At 41.3% G+C, this 26,591-nt stretch overlaps 1 protein-coding gene and 1 long non-coding RNA gene across 5 annotated transcripts in view; one reads left to right on the top strand and one right to left on the bottom strand.

The window, feature by feature from the left end:
* Window positions 1-26,591, bottom strand: part of LOC107313474 — an 86,827-nt gene that overhangs the window by 16,534 nt on the left and 43,702 nt on the right. For all 4 annotated transcript variants that reach the window (XR_001555005.2, XR_001555004.2, XR_004306973.1 and 1 more), the window contains exon 3: window positions 20,720-20,938. This is a non-coding gene — a long non-coding RNA (uncharacterized LOC107313474). The remainder of the gene's footprint in view (window positions 1-20,719; window positions 20,939-26,591) is intronic.
* Window positions 1-26,591, top strand: part of ANTXR2 (ANTXR cell adhesion molecule 2) — a 97,325-nt gene that overhangs the window by 60,617 nt on the left and 10,117 nt on the right. The gene's annotated exons all lie outside the window — the stretch shown is intronic.

Below are 26,591 nucleotides of genomic sequence, written 5' to 3'. Positions count from 1 at the left end.
AAGACCAATTGCAGCGCTTAGGAGAGCCCCAACTTTCAGTTCTACACTGCGCGTTAACAGGTACTGATGAACAGTTCAACTGTTAGCACCAAGCAACAATTTGAATTACAATGGGATACTGTTCACTTGAGCTCTTAATTCAGTGATAAGATGGAATGATGTAGAAGCAATGATACCAAAGGAAACACTGGCTAAGAATTTTCAAATAAACCCAAGAATTCATAAAGTAAAGCTTATCTTTATCTGGGATCTCCTGAATAGCGGCAATAGTTGGAAGATGCAAAACTGGTTATAAAGTGAGAGGAGAAGTGAGGTAAAAGAGCTCTTCTTAAATGCTTTCTGCTTTCTGCCATTTCTGCAAGTGAAAATTTGTCCATGCAGACTGAAATTGGACCCAGTGCTTTTCTTAAACTTTCAGAATATTATTGATAAATTATTAAGTTTGCTGTTAAAGATAGTGGAAGGAAACACTTTAAGAGCAGTAATTTCAAACTGCCCTATTCAGACTGAATCCAGAGATTGAAATAGGTGCCTATGTGGTTCCCATTGCTCTAAGGCAATAGCAGCTGTACAGGTGGGTGATGGTCCTGATGGAAGCAGTGCCATGCCAAAGCATAGCATGCACCTTTGGTGATGCCATGGCATGTTAATGGAGCATTCTAAAAAGTGGAGCTGCCTCCCTGGTGTGTGCAGCCAGAGGAATTCCTGATGGTTTTAGTAGTTCAGAAACAGCTGAGTGTTTTAGGCCTTGTAAGATACACCCTACCAGGCTCTGCTGTAACTCGAGCTGTGCCAGCAGCACAGACAGTGTGCCTGTTAGGTGAGGGAATTTGCTACAGCTGTTGAACACCATCTTCAGCAGCCCAAAGATCATTACCATTTTTTCCACCCCTGATCTTCTCCATGCTGTATTAAGAAGACATTTCATTTGGCAGCTCAGTTTTCCTCACTGTTTCGTTCAGCACCGCTCAAAGGGAGCAAGATAGTTTCCTTAATTCTTCAACACTTCTTCTTATGGAGCAAATTGCAGTAAAAAGTTATATTTGATTACTGCCTAGCTTCCAGCAGAGAATGCTGTGTGTATTCAACCAAACTCAGACATAAAACAACACCCAGCCTGGACACAGCCCTTACAGGGAGGGACTGTGAATTTTAGTTTATGTGAATGTTGAGTGTCTCATTAACACAGCGTACAGAAAGACTGACAGCCTTCAAGAAGCAGCAGGAAGAAAGCCGACAGGTTAATTTAGTCACTACCATCCAGAAGAGACGTGACAGGTTTAACTGTCTTGTGCACCCAGATTTATGGACTAGTCCCATGCTCTTAACCAGATTAGTTCCTTTTCCATTAACTGCTGAAAGTAGGGCAGCTGTCCGAGCGGCTGGTTGTAAATTCGATAATGTCTGCTCTGTTAATCTGTAGGCTTTTCAGATGGAGAAGGCAGCAGATAACAGGATTAAAGTTTCACGACCCAGGGTTTTCACAGCCCGATATGCGGGCGCAGGGGGATAGAGAGTGACTTCTGTCATTAATCTTAATTGATTGCCAAGAGGTTTTAATCTGGGTTATTAATTAGGAAGATCCTTAACATACTGTCTACACATCAACATCAGATGCTCTTTTGGGACTTTTGGGACATATGGCATATCTTATATTTATATTCGCACAATTTACACATACGTATATTTCTGTATGAAGTGCAGATATATATGTATGGATGTATACAAATAGCTGTAAGAAACATTTGGGTGCAGAGTCATCACATGCTCTTTGGCAATTTTTGATGAAAATGAAAAAACATAGTGCACGCAGGTTACATTTCCACATAATAAACAGGTACACATCTACATTCATATGTCTGTGTAGCTGTTTCCATTATATATGCCATTTATCTAGATTATTTTGCAAATGGAAATATCTGATATGCAGATTTGAATAAGATTAATGTTTAACAAATGTGCAGCACGTGTTGTTGTGTGCCTCTGGCCATGAGGACACCTGCAGATCTCAAACAGAAACACAACCATTTCTGTCTTTCACAGTTTCTTGGAATTTAGGTTCAGGCCTTCACTCTTCCCTTTTTTATTTTTAAACAAGTTACTACTAGACAGTCAGAATGGAGAGAGGTGTAACATAGCTGCAGCTATGTAACTATGTGATAAATCCCGTTACACTGCTTTGATGTTTACCAAAATACTGTATGCAGGAGGAAGTATTAAATTATGGATTGAGCATATAAACTAGGCAAGAAAACACTGTGACAGAGACCTGGCATTTGAATTTTGTGTAGATGCAAACTGCACTGCACATTTCTGTGGCTCTAATGTTTACAGATGATTGTTACATCATCAATCACATATATCATCATATCGTTCACTGCATATAGAAAAACTGAGCCAAGGGGCCAAAAGTTCTTTCATTGTGCCCACGCTGAGTATTGTGTTACCTCTTCAAACTGTTAGTCACAACTTTTGCTTGTTTCCCATAGCAAATTGCATCCAGTCTTCTTTTAATAGTGATGTATTACCTATTGCACTACCACAAAGGGGCATCTCATAAATGCACCCAACTTCTGAAGATTCACTGTGGCTTTCTGCTTCAACCTGGATTTCATTGAAATTAACTGCTGAGCAATTCTAATGTATTTAAAAAGGAATAGATTTTGACTAATTGCTCAGTTATTTTCCTAACAAGGTCCTGTTTGTGGAAGATTTACAACTTTGATCTTCCATTTTCTCGTTTTTGCAGTATCTTCCTCCTCTTGAGCAACCCCTCTAACTCCACTTGGACTTCTGGGACTTGTGAGCATTAGTGCTGCTTTGTATCAGTCACTCAGCAGTCAGTTGCGCTGATCTGTAATTTTTCACTTAGCATCTGAGATGCTTCTGCTGAGCAGGAACAGCACAGTAACAGTGGATTTCCCAAGAAGGTGCCTCACTGATCTGGCAGATAATCCATTGCTGTGATGTCTTTAGAGTTTGTCAACAAGCTGGGAATGCCTCTTGTTAGCAGACTGGAGAAGAGGTCAGAATTTGATTTCAAACAATGGCACCAATTCTTCCACCTCATCACAAATTTGAAATCCAAGGATGAAATGACTTTAATGACTGTGTTTCCTTGACATAGCTCTGGTCTGCTTTTCCAGAGGGTCACAGTTAAGGAGGAGGAACTAAAACAATTTGAAACCATGTTGTAGGCAATATCAGCACTGCATGCGGATGCAAAAGCATCCAATTGGCTCACGCACAATCAAGAAAGAATTTCCCATAGCTCTGTCCTTACTCCTTTACTTTTCATTTTTTACAACATCTAAATGAGAAGAGTTTATTTGGAGCAGAAATAATGCTTTACTCATTCTAGCCCTCATGCTCAAAATGATTATTAGGAGTAGTAGAGTTCATTAGAGATGGGATTCTCCATAACTGTAGAAATGAAAGGTTTCAGAACCTTCCAGCGGTGGCCTGGCATGTTTAACAAGATTGAGACTGTGACTTCATTGTCATTTGGATTAAATCAGAACAAATACTTCCTATCAACAAAGACAACTGATGATGGAAATCAACCAATCAGGTGTGAGAGGGGATCTGGGGTAGGAAACATGAAGTCAGAATGAAGAGAGAGGCTCAAACTATTACTACAAGAAATAGGCTACTTTTGCCTTTGACGTTATGAGCTCTAATTCTCTAAGCAAATGAAAGCCTTGAGAAAACATCTTAAAAAGAACATTTTAGAAACTGAGAGCTTACGTGATACTTTGAAGTGCTACCTGTAGGTATCTGTGGCAGCCTAGATCTCAGAGTTGTTTATTCACTTAAAATGAGATTATTATTGTGCTTGATTATAGCTATTTGAGGACCAAGTGTGCACAAGCAGCTCCACCCAGATATTGTCATTGCATCATAGCAACAGTGGCTCTAAGCCTGAAAACAACTGCATATCACAATAATTTCATGTGTCCAAATCTTCTCATTAGTTTTAATACGACATTATCATAAAGAAGGCAGGGGGATGGAGCTGCTCCATAATCTTGACAATGATTGCATAAAAAAGTTTGGAAGGACTTCTGCCAAATATGACTGTTAGAAGTAAGTAGTGTGGAAAAAGAAAAATATATATATATATTGATTCTGATATTTTTACTGCTTTCTCAGAATTCAATAACATTTTTCTTTTTAAATTCATCTTTGCATTTCTTAAGTCCACAGTGAACTACAGATCCATTTAGAATTAAAAAAAAATAAATAAGCTTTTGAGTCATAAGCATAAGCTGTAGTATTTTCTACTGAGCTTTGAAATCTTCATGGAATGTCTTTAAGTAACATATGCCTCTGATCTTCATCTGCATGTTTTGTTTCAAGAGGAAATTTCTACCTACTAAAAGAAGCAAGCTTGCCATAGGTTGCCAAAACCCATTACACTTAAAAGTTCAGGCTGACATCCATCCATAAATTAGAATGTCTTGATACATTTGAGTTTTGTCCCCCAGTAGTGTGACATAGTGGCATGCCCTCAGCCTTAACATTTAATTTTAATATTGAATGTGCTGCTTTTTGATGGCTTGTGTCACAGCCTTCATGTAATTTAAATGCAGTTTTAAAAAAAAATTAATTCAGTTATGAGCAGTGGAGTTATTAATGCTGCTTTGTGTGACTAAATATATATGGACACATATGATTCTGTTCCTTTTAAGTCACTCTGAAATGAATTCTGCAACTTCTGATAACCATGGTGGACAAATGCTAAATGAAAATCAATCACTTCAATTTAAATGAGCTGAGCTCGCTGTCTTTCTTAAGCAGCCTCTGTCGGACAGCTAACCAGATGATAAGTAACAGTTTCACTGACCTATAGCCTCTGAATGTTTAACATAACCCACTAAGGACAGCATTTCAATTACCACTGCATTGCTTGTACTCCAGGGCTCTGCACTGATCATTCATTTTTAAGGATTGCTTTCTTTCTGACGCACATTTCTATCTCTAGTTTTCTTTCACACTGTTGCTCTTTTTTTTTTTTTTTTCCTTTCCTTTATTTACTGCACCTAATAATTCAAACTATCAGTAGTTAGTTAGTTAGTTAGTAGTTTTTAACAAACAGTAGGTATCAGTTCGATGAAATTAAAGAGGATTGGATTTTCATTATCACACTTTTTCCACTGGAAACAACAGAAATCCTTTGATGGTCTGAAATACAAATTCTTGTACAGCAAACAAAACATAACTGTATGATCAGCGAGGGTAGATGCAGATCGAAAGTAATGTGTCAGCCGGTAGAGCATTTCATATCTTTCTGTGCCAAAGCTGATGGGTGATATTTTATGCTATAAAACCTGCTAAAATTTGGAGTGGTTGTAAAACGATGGACAAGTATCTTTAGGAAGTTGTAGAAAATGATCCCAGAAAAAAGTCAGTTGTTTAGGGCTTAACATTTTCAAAAGAACCAAAAGTCTCTTAGGATGTTACTCAGTTCCAACAAAGGACTTTTCTAGCAAACCTCACATCCTCCCATTTTAACTAACTGTAGTGCATTTCTAAATCATATAAATGCTGTGCATTGCCACTAGGAAACAACTGCTTACCCCAGGAAAGAGGTATTACATTGTAGGGCATTTCCTTCTGTCCATTCCGCTTTCTTTCTTCTTCCAGTGCTGTCTTTTGGCCTTGTTCTTGGCTTTGCTCCTTATGTGTGTGGACTGTTGCATTTGTCCTCACTTCTGCAGAACTTTGGTCACTATCTTGAATTTAGCGTGCCTACCACAGTTGAATCCCAAGTAGTTGCAGGTCATGCATATAATTTTATTAATAAAATAAAAATGGCTACAAACAAAGGCTTCTGCCCTCTCATAGCCACTTGGAGGCTCAGGCAGCTGATGGAAATGACCTTTTATTTCTGCAGTCATTTTCATAATGATATTCAGGGTCAGGCCCAACAACCAATCTGCCATGCATTAGTAGACATCAGTTCCCTTTGGTAATACGAGATAGATGTACCCCAAGCAGATGGTCAGAGATCATAGGTGGCTAATGAACTTGGTGGAGCATTTTATTAAGATTATGGTGGCAACAAAATATGTTTTTTCCCTCTGATAACAGCATTGGTAACAAAAAGAAAAGAAGGGCACGTAAAAGATTAGAAAGATGCAGTGGATTGTGTTTTTGTTGGATCTAGAAAACTGTGGAATCTGGATTTAATTTCTCAATTCAGATTGCATTAGAAGTGCAGTGTGGTCGGCAGAGTTAAAAAAAAAACAAACTCATACTGGTCTCTGTTAGTGTTAATTGAAGAAGTGACATAGCGTTACTTCCATCCTGATATTTGTTACTGACTCTACCCTTTGAATGATTTCTATATGTCATATATATTAAAGCTAGTTAGCATCCTCCACACTTTGGTGAAGAGAAAGAAAATCCAAGAAAGAACAAATTTCACTAAGTTTGGCCTTGCAAATGCATACCAGGGACTTGTGCACATGGTGCCATGGATTTGCACCCCTTAATCACAGTGCATTACAGAGTCACACTTGTTTTCCTTGGAAGCCCTTCTTACTCCTAGCATTTTTTTTTCTGGGGGTAGATGCACATAAAAGCATTCAGACCTATTGAACCAAAATCTTGTTCATCCTTTTTTTTTCCCCGCCAAACTGATTGTATGCCTTCATGTCTCTGTGGAACTGACCCTGGGAGTATCAAAGCCAATTGCATCTGTCTAGCACTTCTCCTAGTCAGGGCCAAATCAATCAACAGCACAAAGCCATAGAGCTTTGGAGAGTGCTTTATACGATTTCACGTGCTTAATTCTTGCCAAGTATAACATATTTTTCCTGAATAAAAGCCAGTTCTCTCTGCTAGATAAGCATTACAACAGTGGCTCAAACTGCAAGCGGAAATTTTGTCGTTTAAAGATTTGAGAGGTCTGTGTCACAAGTATTTGAGAAACCTGATCACCTACTGGCATAGTACTCTAGTTCAGCTCATCCAGCTTGTCCACACTAAGCCTGCATGGAGTGATGCTAGCTGGAAATTCCCCACAATGGCCAATCCCTAGTGTTGGCATTTGCCTCCTGCTTTTGATTCTTAAAATCTAGAATCATAGAATAATTTTGGTTGGAAAAGACCTCTAAGATCATCTAGTCTGACCATTTATGCACAACCACCATGCCCACTAAAACCATGGCACCAAAGGGCCACATCCCATATTTCAATTGTTTTGAGTATGGACTTCAAAGTTTTCTCCAAGGCTTATCTGAGGAGCAGAAAATATAACTGGTCTTCAGCTGCAATGTTGTCCATTACATCCAATTCATAAGGTGGTCCACATGTTAGAAGTCAAGATAATTGTGCATGCTGTTGATTTGTATCTGTAACTGCCACTTTGATAACAACTTGTAACTGTAGTACTGAAAAATACCCTTGATTTAGGCTTTCACAATTCAATTTTGACATATTTCAATAGTTTAAGGAAGATAAGCAGAAAGAAACCTTTCAATTACCACTCAGATGGTCATTGTGAGTGGAGGGGCTGTGAGCTCTCTTCTCGGGAGTGTTTTAACATTTTGGGGTTCTTTTTAATGTTCTGCCTAGTTAAGTGGAACATAATTCATGATTTGTAAGAAGAATTACTAGGGAAGAAGGTTACTATGAGAGAGTAGAATTGGGATGAGAGCTGACTTAGTACATATAATGCACAGAAGATCAGCAGGGATGTATGTATCCATGGGTATATCCTGATGCTTCTAGCATTGAGTATGGTGGTTCTCTCTGGAAGATTCTTCCAACTGAACTATGCACATTTTTACCGAGAGAATGAGGACAATTCACATCTCCTAAAGGTCTTCCCACCCTCCTTTTCTTTCCCAGCCAGGATGGTGGGGGTTTGCATAGGCTGAAACAAGCTGACACCTCTTTTAGGCTGCTTTCCAGTCTGCTGTCTCCACCAAGATTACAACACAGACATAAATGCTGTTGATTGGAGTGAGGCTATGGAATAGACTGTGAACAAAAGTAGGAGGAAGATACAACAGAAACAGAAAGCATATCTTCCAACTGGCTAATTCTTGATTTCCACTCAAAAGCTGAGTGGCCTAGCAACTGGGCCACTGCCACACATCAGAACTGTAGGTTTGCTAAAGGCAGGCTGCTCTGACCAAAGCAGCAGGGCTTCCTCCGAGCGACAGGGGTGGTAATTAAGATATAAGAGAGAGGCCAGCAGGTTTCTAAGGGTTACAGTGTCTGAGGAGGACGATGCAATAAAGAATGAGGCCAGTGATGGTATCTGACAATTTTTAGGAGATGATGTGAACACCAACTAATGAAGGCAAAAGCATTTACAAGATGGGGGGAGCAGAGATGCCTCTAGTGAGCCCTGTGAACAACAGCCAGAAAAAGAAGGGTAAATGATGTGGGTAGAAGAGTTAACATTTCATTGTTAGAGGACGAAAATGGGAGAGTTCAGTTCACAAAGGAGAGACAAGCACATTTGGCCCAAGAGAAGAACGATGTAAATAGGTTTGTTCCCATAGCTCCATCAAGTGCAGGTGTTACTTTCCACTACCAGGGGTCCAACTGCAGTATCACGTCAACTCTTTACTTGAAAACAGAATCAGGTACCATTTTTAAATGCTAGGGTTTCTTCCCTGTGATAACGCTACACAAAAGTAATGCCATACTGGTACATGGAAAAGTCTAATCAATAAAGAACATTTTTCGTGGAGTGTAAGGGACAGAGATTTTACCCTGTCCATAGCATAAAAATAAAATGAAGTTAAATCATATGCCAGACTAGGCTGACCTATACAGAGTCATATGTATTTATAAAAGACATCAGCTGCCTAGTGTCAGAATATTGTGGCTTGTGGCGCTTTCTGTTTATGATTGCTCTGAACAACAATTAGTGTTATTCCTATCTCCTTTATTTACTGTATGAGGCCTACGTCATGTGCTTCCAAGGCTCCTTGGAGACAAGGTGATGGCAACATTGGTCAGTGCACTTGGGAGAGGGCCAGATTGCATCCCTTGTCAGCCTTAATGACCTGCAGTTGACACCTCCTTCTAGTCGCCTTCCTTCAGTGTACAAGTACTTCATTGGAATAATTACAGCCTGTCATCCTTTGTTTCACACGCAGACTCCTCTTAGCCTAGACAAACAAGGGACATTTGACTAGATGCTCAACTAATGTTGACTCTCTGTGTCTGGGTTTCTGTGTGTGTACACATGTATGCAGTTTACATGCATGTAAATATTCAGTGCTCAGTGTAGTGTCAATGGGTAAGTTACACTAGTGAGAGTCAGACTGCCCCACTGTCCCTCCTGGTCCCTATCAGATTTAACTCAGTAGGAAGGGCTTCATCCTTCTTCAGAGCCCAAGTATTATAGAATCATAAAACGTCCTGGGTTGAAAAGGACCTCAAAGACCATCTAGTTTCAACCCCCCTGCCATGGGCAGGGTCACCAACCACTAGACCATGATGCCCAGAGCCATGCCCAGTCTGGCCTTGAATGCATCCAAGGATGGGGCATCCACAACCCCCTTGGGTGAAGTAGACAGATGGGGTCTTCTGTCAGCTCTATCACACTCCACAGCTCTGTTCCCCTCCTGACTGTGGGTCTCAAGAACACAGAGAATCCTCTTAATAAACCATAACCAGTTCTCAAGTCCAAAAAAAAAACCAAAAAAAACAACTGCCAAGCAGATTCAGCCTTGGATTATCTCATCTTCACTAGTTAATCTCTAAGGAGATGGCATACTTCCTCCTCACCCTTCTAAAAGAACTTGGGATAGGAACACAAGATATCAGGGCTTCTGAAATCTGAAATATTTCTCTTATCAATGAATTTCACTCTCAAACTGACATTATTCAATGTAGATCTCATCCATTGGAGAGATGCATTTTTTTTTTTTTCCAGTACATGCCTGGAGGTAATTTTTTGTTTGTCTGTTTTTTGTCAACTATTTCTTTAACTGGGCATCACCTAACAAAATGAGGTTGGCAGCTATACAATAAATGGTAGTAGAGAAAACAACAGCAAACACAGAAAACCATGCTCTATATTCACCGGAATGTTTGGTTTAGGATATGTCCCTCTGGTTATGATTCATTGTCCTGCAAAGCCTCCAGTAAGAGACATCTTCCCGAGTAGCTATCATTGTGCTATTATTACTGTAGAACCTCTACATGCAATAGTGAAAGCAACAGGAGGTATTTTTATCTTGCTATTAATGGCAGATTCTATTACATGTATTTGGATGGCAGGGTTCTCAGGCAAGTAGTAAGATAATGATGACTGGTGAGAGAGGAAGTGCTGAATTTCCTCCTGGTGTGAGTGGATACAGATCTGTTTATATTAGTAGTGAATTCAGTCCTATGCATTTTAAGTTCTTGAGGCTGATTTTTTCCAGGCACACTACTTAAATCCTTTTTAAGGATTCTTCAAGCTGTAAGCCAGTGTTGAGCCTGCTTTACTTTCAAAGCTCTGCTTTGGAAAGGTACTATCAGCAGATATTAATTATTGAACACTATACCTTCTGGAAAAGTTGTTTCATCTCTGGAAAATGACCTTGCTAGAAGAGTGAGAGGGAAAGAGAGACATAGAGTCCCTCCTGAGATCAAGTGGAGTGATGCGTATCAAGAGAAGACACTAAAGATTTATTGTCTGTGGCAAAAGAAACACAGATCTCTGCTTCTGCAATAAATGTTTTTGACATCATACAACTATAAAGAACGACTAGATACTGTAGGTTAAAAATGTTTCACTGAAGGAAATAATAGATGTTTTCACAGGGCTGTTTATATGAAGAGGTCTGACTGCTTGGCTGTTTAGCTTTGTTGGTCCTGAGAATTTTGTGATGTCCCTGTTGAGTCAGTTTCACGTAAAAAGGCAGATGAATAATCATAAGAGAGGATACTAAGAATTTATCTGAGACCAAGCGAGAACGGAACTGCACTGTTACTCCTGCAGTTTGACCAAGAGCCCCACTAATGTCTGTGCCAGCAAAAGAATGAGTGTGACTCCCACACTGTCCTCCTCATCTGTCTTGCAGAAACTTTGCAACCACCTCATTTTCGTATGCATTGAAGCAAAATGGTTACATACAGTTCATAAAATTTTACTTTTTGCTTTTTGAGTTGACCAGAACGTCAAGTTTGGTCAATGAAAAATCAACCCCAAACCCAACTTTCTGGGAGACTAAAACAAGTGAGTTGCAAGCAGGACTTTCTACAGAAGGCAGCTTTCTTTTGATGTCAGTAACAAACTTTAAAAATCTCAACTATTAACCTTATCCAAATCTATCCCCTGGCATTTTTGCTTAATTTTTTTCAGATCAATTTGTGCAGCACCACTCTTGTCTTACAGTGCAACTGCCATTGCTTAGTCAGCTTGACTGTTTCCAGGAAGGGCTTAGAGGTCATAGAAAGTGAAGAACTTCACATGAGAAAGCAGCATGCACTTGCAGCCCAACAAGTATCCTTGTCTGCATCAACAGAGGAGTGGCCAGCAGGGCACATGGGAGGGGATTGTTCCTCTCTGCACTGCCCTGAAACTCATCTCTCACTTTTATGAATGCCTCTGTTGGATTGGAGAGCAAGGCATTATGGCCAGAGAACTTTTAGATAAATCATAATTAGATACATGTGCAAATACACCAGCAAGGCCTGGGCGCACAATTAGGCACCTAATTACGTTGAAAATGCAATTGCACACTTATCTAAAATGGCCATGATTCTTCTGAGGCTGCCCGGTTGTTTCTGTCTCATCCTCCAGCAAGTCTCCATGTCCACCTGTTGAAAATGCCACTGTCTGTCTTAAGAAGCATTTACTATCCTGTCTTTCATTCAGCACCAGCCATTTTGGAACACAGGTGACTGCTGGTCAGAGTTTTTGCAAAGGGTTTTCGCTGCACTCTGCCCCAAAGCATCCCCTGTGTTGGTCTGGCTTTCTGCTCAAAGGCAACAGTGCTGCAGAGTGTTGAAGGGAACAGGCTGCAGCACACCAGTCTATCTACTGTACTGCTCAGCTTGGTGTCATCTGCAAACTTGTTGAGGGTGCTCAATGCCATCATCTGTGTCATTGATGAAGATGCTGAAGAGCATCGGTCCCAAGACCAACCCCTGAGGGACAGCGCTTGTGTCTTCACCCTGACACAAAACCATTGATCACAGTCCTTTGGCTCCATCCAGCCAACCAATTCCTAATCCGTTGTACAGTCCATCTTTCATATCCATGCCTCTCCAATTTAGAGAAAAGAATGTGTCCACCGAAGGCCATCAGATTGGTCAGGCAAGATCTGCCCTTGGTGAAGACATGCTGGCTGTCTTGAATCATCTCTTCGTCTCTTGTGCACCTTAACACAGCTTCTAGGAGGATCTGCTCCGTGATCTTCCCAGGCACAGAGATGAGGCTCATTGGCCTTTCTCCTCTTGCCTACGTACCTGTAGAATCCCTTCTTGTTATCTTTCACATCCTAGAAGATGATGTAGTGATGTTTCTTCAGAAGGAGAGGCTGTAGCACAGGAGGAGTATTCATGACAGAGTTCCAGAAGTGTCTGGACAACACTCTCAGACATACGGTCTGATTTTTGTGTGAAACCAGGAGTTGGACATGATGATCCATATAAGTCCCTTCCAACTCAGGATATTCTATGTCCTGTGGTGCACATGCAGGGCATCAGTCTGTAGGGAACCAGGCATTGCTGAATCGGTTTCTTGTGGAGCTGCTTGTTTTTGAGGAAATGAAAGTAGTGTCATCAGAGGGTACTGAAAGAGAAGAGGATTTGGTAGTTCCCATCTCTGGCATCAGGCCAGCCTTGGCTTTTATTTAGCTATTTTTTCTCTTTCTGCTGTTGCTTCTTTTTCTTCCGTTAAACAAGGAAAAGAGGGGGAAAAACCCAGCCAACTGTGATTTGTGATTCAGCTGACAGACAGCGTGTGATGGAAATTACAGCTCGGCTGATTCTTAAGAAAAAAAATGTGGTTTAAAATAGCATTGTCACAATTCGGGGACAGCACTTTCATTGCAGAATTATCTGAGAATATTGTCAATATCACAGTGCTCCGGGATTGTAATTTTTCATCCTCTGCTTGGTCTGAACCGACTTCTGATCAGCAAGGATCATGTGCAAGAATTAGCATTTTAAAAGCAAGATGGATGAACTAAAAAGTAAAATAGACAACTGGGGGAGAACAGCTTTATCCTTCTTTCTTAAGACGGGATGGATGATGCAGTTTAGAAAGTGGGAAAAAAAAAAAAAAAAGGAAAAAAAAGGAAATAAGGCTGGGTATTTATAATTCTGAATGTTTGTACACACGCACGTGCTTGCCTTTAAGGAAGGAAAAGGATAAGTGCGTTGCTTAGAGGTCAGAGTACCCAGCAGGGCCCCAGAACCCAGCCAGAAGCAGGAGACACTGTAGTAGCACATTGGAAGACATGAAAGGTTTTGCCAGCAGTGGTGGATATGCTTAATGTGGTTAAGAGCTTAACGGCCTATTGAAGTTAAATTGCAAATGCATCCCATATTGTACCAACGTCTTCTGTCTGCCCACAGCCCTGTAAACTGCCTTTTCAAGCCACCAGTCTGCCTGCCCCTCGTGGTACTTGCTCAAGTGAAAAGCTGCCTTTTAGTTCTCCGACCACTATATTTTAAAACTTGCCATTTACTGGGGAGAAAATGATGAGAGAGACGAGTGAGGGTGGGGATGATTTTGTCTCTGCTTAGTTCTATATATATATTTTCTCCTTTCTAGTCCTTGAAATGCAATACTGTAAATTTCAGAACTTCTTTTCTTCTACTGCAGCATTTTTTAATGTTCAAGTGTAATTATTTTTAATAATATTACCAGGAGAAATGATTCTTGCATACTGCCCAATATATTAAGCATCCTGCATAAGAAAGAAGTGGCCCTTAAAATAAAGCAGTCACTTCTCCTTTTTAACACCATGCTAATTCCTCTGAAGAAGGATGTGGAACTAAAAACTTTGTGTGAAAAGCTGCTTCAGGAGATCTTAACTGGCTTGAACTGAATATGGAAAAACTGCATTTCTGCAAAGATTCTGTAAAGCAGATTGGTTGCCTTTGCTTCGTTTTTCATCCCATTTGTAATGGTTGAGCCATACAGCTGAGAAGAGTTCACCTTTCATTCTTGTCATTATAACTATCTCTAAACACTGAGGAGAGCTTGGGAGAAAAACAATCCAAAGTGTCACATTTTCTCTGTTTCGTGCCATATTTCCAAAGAATGTTTCCATGTTCCAAGAACCCATCAAAAATTCCAACAGTTCTTCTGGATCTCATTAGCACTATAGTTAGGAATCATAATTCTATTTGAGAAAGCCAGGTTTTCTGCACTTGGATCCAGATTCTGTAGGTGGAAAGTAGAGGGTAAGTGAATTAGAGGAGCATCGGGACCTGAAAGTGCCAGTCAGAAATAAATACTTCAGCTTTTGTTGGCTTGAGAGAGAGAGATGATAAAACTTAGAGTAAAATACTTGCCCTGTGCTACCAGAACAAGCAGAGTACTGCTGTTAAGCAATGGGGCAGAAGCTCTTGCATTCTTCTCTACTCTCCAGATTTCCTCATTTGTTATTATCTCTCTATTATAGAGGAGAAATGGGGACTGTATTTTCTTATTGTCAGTACCAGGTCTGTAGTGATTTATTCTTGTACTTTGTAACTGAATTAAAATCTTAATTAAGCTTATGCCACTTTTTTCTTCATTTTAATTAGGTATAGCCAAATCACTTGTCTGTGGGAGGAGGAAGCAAGGGATAAAAAGCAGAAGCATTTTTTTTCCTGATCTGTAGTAGTGAAGTCTTAATGAGAATACCCTCTCAAAGAGATATCACAATATTTTTATCCTTCTTTATTAAGAATTTATTTCCCCAAAAGCCTTGAGCCTGCTGGCCAGCTATGTCCAATATCTTCTACTCAGGGAATTCCTGATCAAGAATATTGGGGAGTCACTCACTACATAACATCTCAGCCTATTCTGACTCAAAGGCTTGTAACAAATCAGGATGGTTCTTGGGGAAGAGGCTTTGCAGGCAGCTGAAAATCCAGCTGCTGTCTTTCTGGCTGAATGCATTGGGCATACATTGTGCTGAGCCTTGTTCATCAGCCCAACCAGCTCCATTATTGGCTTTATAGCCAGGCTCTTACCATCTCACAGTAACACATCAGAGGGAGTGCTTTTGTAAATGAAACCTCAGTGCTTCACAGAAATCTTATTTTGGAGTATTTCCTGCTGCTATCTGCTCATTCCACTTCTACAATTCTTTCTTACTTTGAATGATACCTAGAGATGACCCATTTCAGCACTCAGTTTTTGATGTCTATAAAAAGCAGTGCTTTCATGTGGATCAATAAATCACAGTAAAACAATGGAGCAGTGGAGCATGCCTGCATGAAGCTGTTTTGCCTGCAGTATGCTGCAGATGTCTGTCCTGGCTTGGCACTGCAACTGAAATCCAAACAGGTTAAAGCTACATCTCCCCATATGCTTCCCTCAGACTTATCACGAGCTTCTCCATCCTGCTTGTGTTTCAACACAAATGGCAAAGCAATTACAGGGTTTTCCATGAGCAAATTAGAAGTTTGGACTAAACTCTCCTAAAATAACAAATGCTACCATCGGTGAAGTGTAAATCCATATCTTTTAGCGGTGAATGGATTTGTCTGGGCTTCCTTAAGCCTTACCCATTTATTTTATGTCCCTTCCAAGGCTGCAGTTTGGTGTCAGTAGGGTGAGCTGGCCCTTTTCTGGGATACCGCAACCGAGTTAATGCACTCTTTCAAAGGGCGGAATCTCTCCCTGCAAGCACTGGCAGCATTCCGTCTGGTTTCAGCCAAACCTTTTTATCGGGTCTGCAGCTATAGCAGGGATAGGATTTCCACTATACCTTAAATTCTGAATTTTCCTTTGTAATGCAGCTTCACAACTGCTTCTTGTTATGAACATCAGCTTCTACAGTTTTCTTAAGAGTGTATACAATAACTCATTAATGAAACCTTGATTAAGGAGTCTTAGGAAGAAACTCTCAGTTGCTCATAAGTGCACGTTCCATGCCTCTCCCTCTCTCCCTGGAAACATGAGGTACTCCTTTTGCTTGAATCAGCTGTTTACTGAGCAGCTTTGTTTAAAAAAGCCTGTCTCCTGTGGTCCTAACTAAAACCATTTCTTTCCACATTAACCTCATCATTTGAGTTTAATCTGCTCTATCTGTAGAGAGAGAAGGAGCTCTGGCATGTGATTGTTCCAATGTCCAAGTGGCAGACTTTCAAACATGTAAGCCTGTCTCTGCTATGACAGCTCACTCCAATTAAGGCTGACACTATGTCCTTAGCTCATCCTCCTGTGCAGAGGTATTGCAGCACATATGGTAACGTAACATCATGTGCTGATCTGAGACCTCTGCTGAACCTCAGCAGGAAAGGAAGAGAGGTGAGAATGGGTCTGGTCCTTCTCCAATCTGTGATGTTGGGTCAGCATGCACGCCCCACGCTCAGTGGACGTGTGTGGGTGGAGAAAAGATTGTCCATCTCCATAAATTCAGTCCAGACTGAAGGAGAGTGCACTTCTACCAGCAAATCTCACTGTGTTAGAGCAATAGGATAGGACTGAGATGTCCTAAGGGGTTTATGGGATGTGAAGCATTTCAGTGGGACTTGGAGACTTTAACTTCTTCTGTAAATCTCTTTCCTAACATTTGTATGTTGACATTTTCTACTTAAGGGGCCTTTTGGCATCTTTTGCATTAATTTATAATGCTGTGTTGGTTGATTTAAAAGCACTGGCAGAACACAGCTTATTTTAAAAAGACACTGCTTTGAAATCATGAGTTATTTCAATTTAGAGATAAACCACATGTCAGATTATGTCTTTTGGGTTTGCGGTTTTGTTTTGTTGGTGGTTTTTTGTTTGTTTTTTTTTTTTATTGTTTTGATAGAATTCATGGATGTGTTTCCTAAGAAAATTTTCCTGTATCCTTACTGCTGCTTTCCATGTTTTTATGGAACATCAAATATATCAACAATATTTTGTACATGGGGAACCTCATCTCCCTCTGCTTAATGGCATCGTAATGTAGCCCTGTTGATTTTAACAGGATTAATTCAAGAAAAGAAATATCTCACCGGTGGCAGCTTCCATTCTGGTTAGCTGAAGTATTTGGTTTCTCTCAGTTTACAGCCTTACAGATTAAGGGAGCAAAAAGCCTGAGTTGTTAATTTGTCCTTAACAGCAAATAATATTCCAGTATTCAATACAGAAAAGGGCTGTAGAGTTCAAAACCAGAAAGCAGTGTATTTTCTTAATTCAGGCTCAAGGGACAACAACATATTGACGATGGTCTCATACTTTTTATACTGTATTCTGTATGTAATTAACAAACTCTGAAACCTCAGTCAGTTTGCAAACATGCAATTAGAAGCAAGGGTTTTTAGGCTAACAAAGTGAGGCTTAATAGGGCAGTTTATTTCAATAAGGACTTACACAAACGATCGAGTGGCTTGATTAAATTCTATTAAAACTGGTACTCGGCCCTTCAAACATGCCTGCGTCATTTAAAATTTTTCACAATCGTTTAGCTGAAATCTGCCCCTTACTGACTGCAGCTGAATAGATGTGAGCCATTTTAAGAATAGTCATGAAGCTACCTTCGCTCATGTAACTACTTTTGTTTGAAAACGTAATTTGAAATGTAGCATCATACTAATTGAACCTGGATTTTATTCTTCAAGAATATTTCTATTTATAAGTTTATACTTTAACACTTCGGGCTTTTATTTTGTTGTGGTTTCAACAACAAATAGTTTTCATCCTCATCAGTGGCAGGATTTAAAAAGGCACCGATTTACCTGTACTGTAATTAAATTCATGCCTAAGTACGTGTGTGTCTCCAGCTTTAGAAGATAATTGTGCACACCTCATTGCTTTTTACTTCTGGATGATACTGTGGTCATTTGCCAGGTAATTTCAGAAGGCAAGTTCTAAATTACCAGCCATTTCATAAAGTTTAAAATATTCATACCTAGCTGGGGGATGGCTGGGCATTCCCTCCACCCCTCCCAAACAGCAGCAAATTAAATGTTCATAAAAATACCGAAACAATGGGGGAAAAAGTACACACTTTGAAGTGCTCTTCAGGCAGCAAATTTTCAGTTTACTCCACCAAGCAACAAACAAGTTGTCACCATAGCAACAGCCACATAACTTGGTTTTTATATAACAAATGACAAAACCTAATTTCCTTTCCAAAATTTGCCCAGTGAATTTACTGCAGTTTTTTCTAATCTTACTCTATCTACATGTACTGTACCACTTCCTCAGCCTTAAATAAGGGACTTTTTGAGATTATTCTGAGTTTTCTTCTTATTAAATAAAAAACTCAATCCAGCAAACTGAAATAGAATATAGGATGACTTGTCATTTCTTTCAAATTTCTTTAGGCTTTTTTCTCCTCCTCTGGGAGATAATTCTAAGTATCTTTTCATGCAGTTGATTGCAATGCACAATGCCATTGCGTGCTTCCAGTATCATAGAATCATGGAACTGTAGATGTATTTGAATTCGAAGGGACCCTTATAGGCCATCTGGTCCAACTCCCTTGCAATGAACAGGGGCACCTACAGCTACATCATGGTGCTCAGAGCCTCATCTAGCCTGACCTTGAATGTCTCCAGTGATGAGGCATCTACTGCCTCTCCAGGCAACCCTTCCCAGAGTTTTCTCTCCTCCGGGCAGAACAGCCCCAGGTCTCTCAACCTATCCTTGTACAAGTGTTCCAACCCTTGGATCACATTTGCTGCCCTCCTCTATATGTGCTCCAATAGATCCGCATCTCTGCTGTACTGAGGACTCCACATCTGGACACAGTCCTGCACGTGAGGTCTCATCAGTGCAGAGTAGAGGGACAGAATAACCTCTCTTGACTTGCTAACCAGGCTTCTATTGATGCAGCCCAAGACATGGTTGGCTCTCTGGGAGTATACACTGCTGGCTCATGTCAGCTTGCCATCCATCAGTACCCCCAAGTCCTTTTTGGCAGGGCTGTACTCTATCCTTACATCCCCTAGATTGTACTGATAGTGAGGGTTGCCACGACCCAGGTACAAGACCTTGCATTTGGCTTTGTGGAACCTCATGAGGTTCACCTGGGCCCAGTTCTCAAGCCTGTCTAGGTCTCTCTGGATGGTAGGATCAGCCTATCCTTCAAGTGTTAAATGAAGGAAATCGAGCACTACTGGAGGACTACTGAGTGATTGTCACCAGCTAACCAAGCTGCAGAGCTGCAGGTCTACAGGCAACTGGCTGAGAGCTGGACCATGGCTTGGTATAGGTGCTGTTCTGGTTCATGATGGAGTTGTTGGCCCTCCTACTCTTCCTTCACAAACCAAAACCAGAGACTGAGTTACTGAGTTTATAGAAAATAGTGACATTTGTTACCATTTTTTTGCACATTTGAGTACAGCAGCACAGATCGCACACAACTGGCTATGCAAAGTGTAGACCCAGCATTTAGCTACATAGAAAATAAGCAGAAAAACACAGAGTAATCATAAACAAAGTAGCAAGGAAGGTTTTTCAGTTCTGAAGATGGTAATCTACATGCACATCAGTCTGTCTGTTTTAAATGAGTGGCATTTTTATTGGTATTATGGGTATTCACCTTGTATACTGTGTTCTGGATATCTTGGAGGTAGAGGAGTGGTTAATGGCCTTAGGCTGTACCATGGAAGGTTCAGGATATTAGGAAAATTTTATTCTCAAAAAGAGTGGCCAGACTGCTCAGGGAGGTGGTGGAATCACTGTCCTTGGAGGAGTTCAAAACTGTGGAGATGTGGCACTGAGGGACATAGTTAGTATGGTGGAGATGGGCTTGTGGTTGGACTTGGAAACATTGGAGGTCTTTCCCAAACTAACAATTTTATGATTTCCAATAGAGGGTGACTAAAACACTACTCATATGTTTGAAGTCTGGATTCCTACAATAATTAGAAAGGGTTCCTTCCTTCATTTCAGAACAGACAACCGGATCACCAGCTCTACAAGTAATATACAACTTTAAGCACTAACAAGCCTTATATGTGCTGCAAGCGAAGAACCAGATGTTCACTCTCTTCAGAGCTCTTAAAAGTTAGTTTCACATACTGAAATTGTCCTTAAGGGTGTTTTCCCCCATGTGTTAAAAAAAAGATACCAAAACCCAGAAGCTTTTGATAATGAAGCAAACATATTTTTATGGTGTGGGCTATTTTTTTTTTTCAGTCTGCTGCTAGTTTTTAAATATAAAGTATAGCATATGTTTAACGCAGAACATATGGAAAGAAAGAAAAAGCAAATCTTGAATTCCAAACATCGTATTCTTAGTAGAAAAGATTTCACAATATGAAAGTGGTCATTCAGAACAAAAAGGAAAAAGTATATATTGCACATAAATATTTATTAAATCAATTCCATTTCTTCTCTAGATATCATTGTGCATATCTGAAGCAGAATGCTCAATATAGCCCAAAGTGTAAAGATGAGAGTGCCCAGAAGAATTTTGTACATGATGGTGTTGGGTTCACGGTTGAACCTGATGAACCCAGTGGTCATTTCCAACCTTAATGATTCTATGATGCTATGATTTTTAGGGAGAAGATCAGTTCAGTATGCTGGTAAAATCCTGCCTGAAAAACTAACTGTGGTGTAGCAGAACACAAAGAACTGCTGCTTTTTTCATACCTTTTGTGTCATTAGCTGGCCGTGCTCCCCAGGCTGCTCCTTCCAGGAATGGGTCCAGAAACACAAGGTGGTCCTTTGCTCCCCTTCTTCAGGCTGGCCCCACCTATATGGATGGATTGTGCATCAAAGCATGTTCAGGCAAAACTGCTGATATTCCCATGTCTGTTCTTGCTCAGAGGGGCTACTGTGATGTCACCAGAATTCCAGGAAATTGTGACACTGCAAGTGGAAAAGAGAGGCTGATAGGTTTGGCAGTGTCCATACAAACACAAAGATGAGTCCTGCCTTTGTGTACAACACTGAATTTGTCAGTCTCAGTAGGATTAGTGCTCAGCTCAGATGTGGCTTCTTACCCCTCTGCCAGGGGCTTGTGCACTCACTCTTTATCCAGTGTATATAAGGCACATGCTTTTTATTGACAGGCATTGCACTGATTTAATTACAACCATTTTTAAGCCACGTAATTATACTTTAAATTCTTAGCAGTCAGGTGTTAGGAATTTAGGAATCCCTTCATTTGAGTTTATCTGTTCTTAGTGTTTTGTATCCATCTACTTAGCACAGACCGATATCAACTGCTGTGAATTAAGAGAGTGGCTAAAAATTTTTTTTTCTCGTGTTCAGTGAAACTTCTTTGAAACCACAAAGACAGAAGAATGAGGACTGTGGACGATGTCTGTTAATTCACATGCAGACAGGCACAGACAGGCTTGAATCATTAAGGATCTCTGGCTTTGTGCAAGCATCAGGCCTCTCCTGTCTCTTGGATACTCAAAGATACAGGATTCAAAAGCCCTTCTTTTGAAACCAGCTGAGGGGACAAGGCTGGAGGTGCAGCCTGGCTATGCTCTGTGCTTGGCAAGGAAGGTGAGGCACCATGCTGTGCTAAGCAAGGCTCTGGACTGTACAAGTTGCTATGATTTCTCAGAAATACTGGTGGAAGGTTGTGGTGTGGCTATTTGTCAGTTCTCTTTGAAAAGGGAAAAAAAATTGTTCAGTTACAATCAAGAAGGCAGACATTTAAAAACTTGTTAGAGAAGAAAGTGCTCACTTCTCCCTGTATTTACAGGACAGACACAATAAAAAGCTATTTTTTTCACATTTACATTTTTTTGACCAACAGATGACAGCGTGGAGAGCAAAATGATAGATCCAGCTGACATCTGCATCCTTCTATGCAGTAAATACTGTAAATAACCTTGAGTACTAAGTGACAGATAAAAGGCAGCATTTGGTCCAAGCTCTCCAACCAAACTGAAACAGGGTGCAATGCAGCAAAACTATCCCCAGTCTGAAACCAGACCTCAGTTCGCAGCAGTTTGTTTCTTTTAAGTCTCACCAGCGTATGTTTCTTTAGAACATGAAGGTAGGCAGAATTTGTCTGAATACTACAAGACAACTAAGAATCAGAAAGGACACAGCAGATTTAATCAGCAGCTGAAGTGAAGGCGTCAGTTGCAGGTGTTTGCATTCACTGGTGTGTCTTCCTCCCTTAGATCCATTAATGCCAGCAGAAAGCATAATGCTTAGGCACCACTCTTAGCTTTTCTCTTCCTTCTTCCTCCTTCTCTCCCTCCCCCTCCTTTTTTTTTTCCTCTCTCTCCCCCCCCCCCCCCCCCCTCCCCCTTTTTTTTTTTAGTGCACTTCCAGATAAATGCCAGTCATTTGGCCAGGGCCAACTCACAGAAGGTACAGCAGGCACAGATGGTACTAATGCATAAATGTAATCTAGTAAAAGGATGCCAACACCAACCCAGAAAAGGTTCCAAATAACTGCAGTGCACTTACAGGAATACAGTGATTGGCAAGGTGAAAGCTGAGATTTGCAAGAGCTTACTGTTCCCAAATCAACAATAGAAATTCTACAACAAATGAGCATATTTATTTATTAATTTATAAAATGCACTTAATACCAAGATCTCTGGGTGTACATATAACAAAAACTCACCAAACCCCCAAACTCATTATCTCATTGATCAAAACCATGGAATAGAATATCCCATGTTGAAAGGGACCCATTATGATCATTAAATCCAAATAAAACAAGGGAAAGGTGGAAAGAGGATGCTCAAAACCAAAAACCAGCATCACATACTCATTACCCAGTGTTTATCAGAAGAACTCCAAAGAGGAAAGTTGTACAGTGCTGTGGTGCCTCTCAGTGAAGGGATCCAGGGAGTGCCTGGGCAGTGATAACGTGCCTGTGGGCATATTTCCCATGTGGGCAGCTCTGTAGACCAAATAATCCTGTTCACTCAGGATTCGGGATGTAGGGACTGACACCAAATCCTTTTTCTAGCACCAACCATCGAAATACACTTAAGAGAAATACAGCAAAGAGGGTAAACACTGTCTGAGTGTCCCTGCAGGACACTTCTCATTGCCTCTGGAGATCATCAGCATCTCTGCTTAGCACATCTGTGGCATCCCATGAAAAAGAAATATTTCTAAGAGTATGGAGCTCACCCAGATAGCCCAGTCCACAACAAGGAAGGAAAATGGTGCAGCTGCTCAAGGACTTGAGTGATTTCTGCTAGTAGCGCACTCATCTTAGCAGCTGCCAACACCACTGCGGTGGGTCAGCTAGTGGGTAAGGAGTCAGACATGCAGCCCTTATGGGACACGGTTTGTGTCCCTGGATAGAGGCACCATGTCTTAGCTGAAATGCTGCAGTGGAAATGAGTGCTGCCATTTCATCTATGTGATCGGGCACTGGAATGGGCTGCCCAGGGATGTGGTGGAGTCACCAACTCTGGGGTTGTTCAAGGAACGATTGGATGTAGTGCTGAGGGACATGGTTTAGTGGAAGCTATTAGTAATAGGTGAACGGTTGGACTGGATGATCTTTTAGGTCTTTTCCAGCCTCGGTGATTCTATGATTCCCTTTATTAGCATCCAAAAGAAGCAATGAGCATAGTAATGGACTAATGATAGCACTCTTCTTCTGGGCTTTCTAAGCTCAGAGCACAGTGAATCGTGGGTCAATGACGAGGGCTTCAACCAGCAGTAATACTAGCAACAATAGCAATAAATTAGCCCAGGTTCAAATATGCCTGACATACAATTAATAGACATCACTGCAAGTGAAGAGCAAGGCAGACTGACAGAGATGTGTAAGAACATAAATCAGACAGCTTTATAAATTCTCTTCTTTCATAATCCAGAAGGTCTAAATCAGACATGGCACAGGACACAGGAGAAAATATATTCTGTAGTCATTTTAATTATTATGTTGTGCAAGGATTTGGCTTTCAGGAAGAATTTAGGCCTTGGCTCAAGGCAGAAGATTCCGAAGCTGCCATTTCCATACTGCACAGAACAGAGAAGGTTTGGGAGAGGGTCAGAAGCAGTGTCCAGATATCTGTGAAATTCATTAGTAGTAATCCACGTGCATTAAAACAAAGCCTAATGATGTGCTGTGAGGTTTTGTCTGTGGGAAGGAGAGCTGACTCGTTGACATGCGCTCGTTGTACCAGGGAAGCTGACATGGACTGAGGGGTTGAAACAGCTTGGCGTTTGCACTCCTTACTGGGCCCAGTGGTCAATGTCATTAGTGCTGCATTTGTTATCGCGGCAAAGGATCCAGCTATCAGCACTGTAAAGACTTTGGTTGGTGAAGTGACAGCTGGATCACAGTGGCATCTAGAGGGCTGTTACATGCAGTGTGTGCACAGCATTCACAAGGCTCCTGCTGTGGCTTTGCTCAGCTTTGCTTCCCCACCTACAGAGCCATCTCCAGCAGAGCAGTCACAGCCAACAGCTGCACCCCCTGGCTGTGCTGGGGGATGTCCAGTCTCCTTCAAAAGAGAATCCACCTAAACCCTACCTACAACTTCCAACAGATGCACATTTTTCAAATCATTTCTTAAGTGGAATTTTCCCCCCATGGTAATTGCTTGGTGATTATTAAAAAGAAAAAAGGAATTACATCCCATCCTACATGCTCATCCTGCTCTGTAATTGGGGTGACTTCTCTCTTTACAAGTAATTATCATATGTAAGTAATTATCATGATTTTACACTGTAAAATCAGAGGGACTAGGCTTTTAGCTGTGGTATGAATACCACACTATTGCTGTGTTTGTGCTGAGATTGTGACCCCTGGAGGACTCCCATACACTGAAGTTGTAGGGCACCTTCTTACTTATGTAAGCTGTTTGAAGATGGTGCTATGTCTTCAGAAGAGGTTGGTTTTAATAAATAAAGGCTGGTAAGGACTCGTAAAGGAAGGAGAGTTTAGAAGAGGCTTGAAAGGGACTTTGCTGAATTGCGGTCATGACCGTGGAGGGAAGGCAGTGGAAGAGAATGGTTCTTATGACAGTTACAGTTTATCTGTCGCTGATGACAGAGAAAGATAAATTGCATTCTTCCCACTTGGAGTAGTTGTACACAGGGGAGGAAGGAAGAATAATGGAGATGTTTGATTTTTGTGTTAGAGATACCATCTCTGTGAAGTGTAAATTTCTGATATTCTTTGCCTTTTTCAATGAAAAAGACCCAACAAATGCCAGGTTTTGATGTTTGTTGGTTTTAGTGGCCTTAAAATTGGGCATTTCTGATTTTACAAGGCTTGAAATTTTATGCATTATAGTAGCATATAGCTCTCTTTCTTTCCTTCCTATAAAAAGATGTGGAACACTTGAGGAACTCTTTGCGATGCCAAGGACCATTTAGCACTGCGGCCCAGGCCCGCCGTCAGATTGGCTGCAGTCCCCCTATAACATTAACAAGGCCCCCCTGTAATACTCCTGATGAGGATTCATCTCAGGATATTTCAGAGTTCAAAGAAGAAAAACACTTCCCATTGAAAACAGCTCAACCTTTGGAACCTCTACTCCACCTCCCTGCAGTGCTGCTGCAGCAGTCCCTCACAACGATATGGCAGGTGATGCCCCCCAGAAATCCAGAAATTAAGGAAGAACTCTTGAAGCTTCAGCCAGAACGACAATCTCACTGTGCCACCCCTTAGCTTTCTCACCACGGGAGAGGGAACTGTCCCAGTGACAGCTCAGTGTGTGGCTCTGGGCATAGTGAGAACTGTGCTGGCCCAAGTGAGTGAGTGTCGGCACTGGGTAGGTGTGCACTGGGCTGCCCGCCAGGACAGGGATCACTTTCCCTCTGGCAGTGAGAACAAGCTCAGCTTGCGTAATTAGATCTGAAGGAGCAGAGCCCTCCATTGGCAGGCGCTGCAATGGGAAAACAATAACACGTCCTTCAGGGAAGAGGGGTCAAACCTTGCCAGGCCATGGTGCATTTCCACGGAGGCAGAAGTGCTGCAAGCGAGGGAGGCTTCCTGCCAAGGGTCAGATGGAGAGAGCCAGGGCCTTACTACACAGCCTGCTGCAGAGATGGGGACTCTGCGGGCCATTTCCACATCCTTTCCTTTTGCATAAGCAATGCTTGCCTCGACAGAGGAAAACAACAAACTCCTGCCCTCTAGAGACAGGAGACCTCCAGCTCTGCTGAATAAAATATTTGCCACAACCTCCTTTTGAAGCAGATGCTACAAATGCATACAGTTTTATTCTCCCCTAAGGCCCCCACAACCAGCTCAGCAGCTCATCGTCCTCTCTTCTCCCAGACCTGGAAGGCCAACTCGCAGGAGAAGCAGCTTGTCACAACCACTCTTTTTCAAGGCAGTGGACTATTTGGAGAACTGCTGAATAAAGCAGTCACAGAAAGCTTGGCAATAAGGGAAGATAAATCCCTCCCTTCTTCATTACTAAAACCTGTCAGGGTAAGCCAGCTAGCTGAGTACTTCTTTCCTTTAACTTCCCTGACTGCCTGCATGCCTCTGGTCAGGGTGAGAGCTGTCCCCCTACATTCCAAGTATGGGGCGACTGCACTCAAGAGACACAAGCAGGGCACAGAC

The sequence above is a fragment of the Coturnix japonica genome, chromosome 4 (genome assembly GCF_001577835.2).
Source record: "Coturnix japonica isolate 7356 chromosome 4, Coturnix japonica 2.1, whole genome shotgun sequence".
Classification (NCBI taxonomy): Eukaryota; Metazoa; Chordata; class Aves; order Galliformes; family Phasianidae; genus Coturnix; species Coturnix japonica.
Note: the sequence above shows the minus strand (reverse complement) of the source record. Positions and strands in the feature narration are given on the sequence as shown.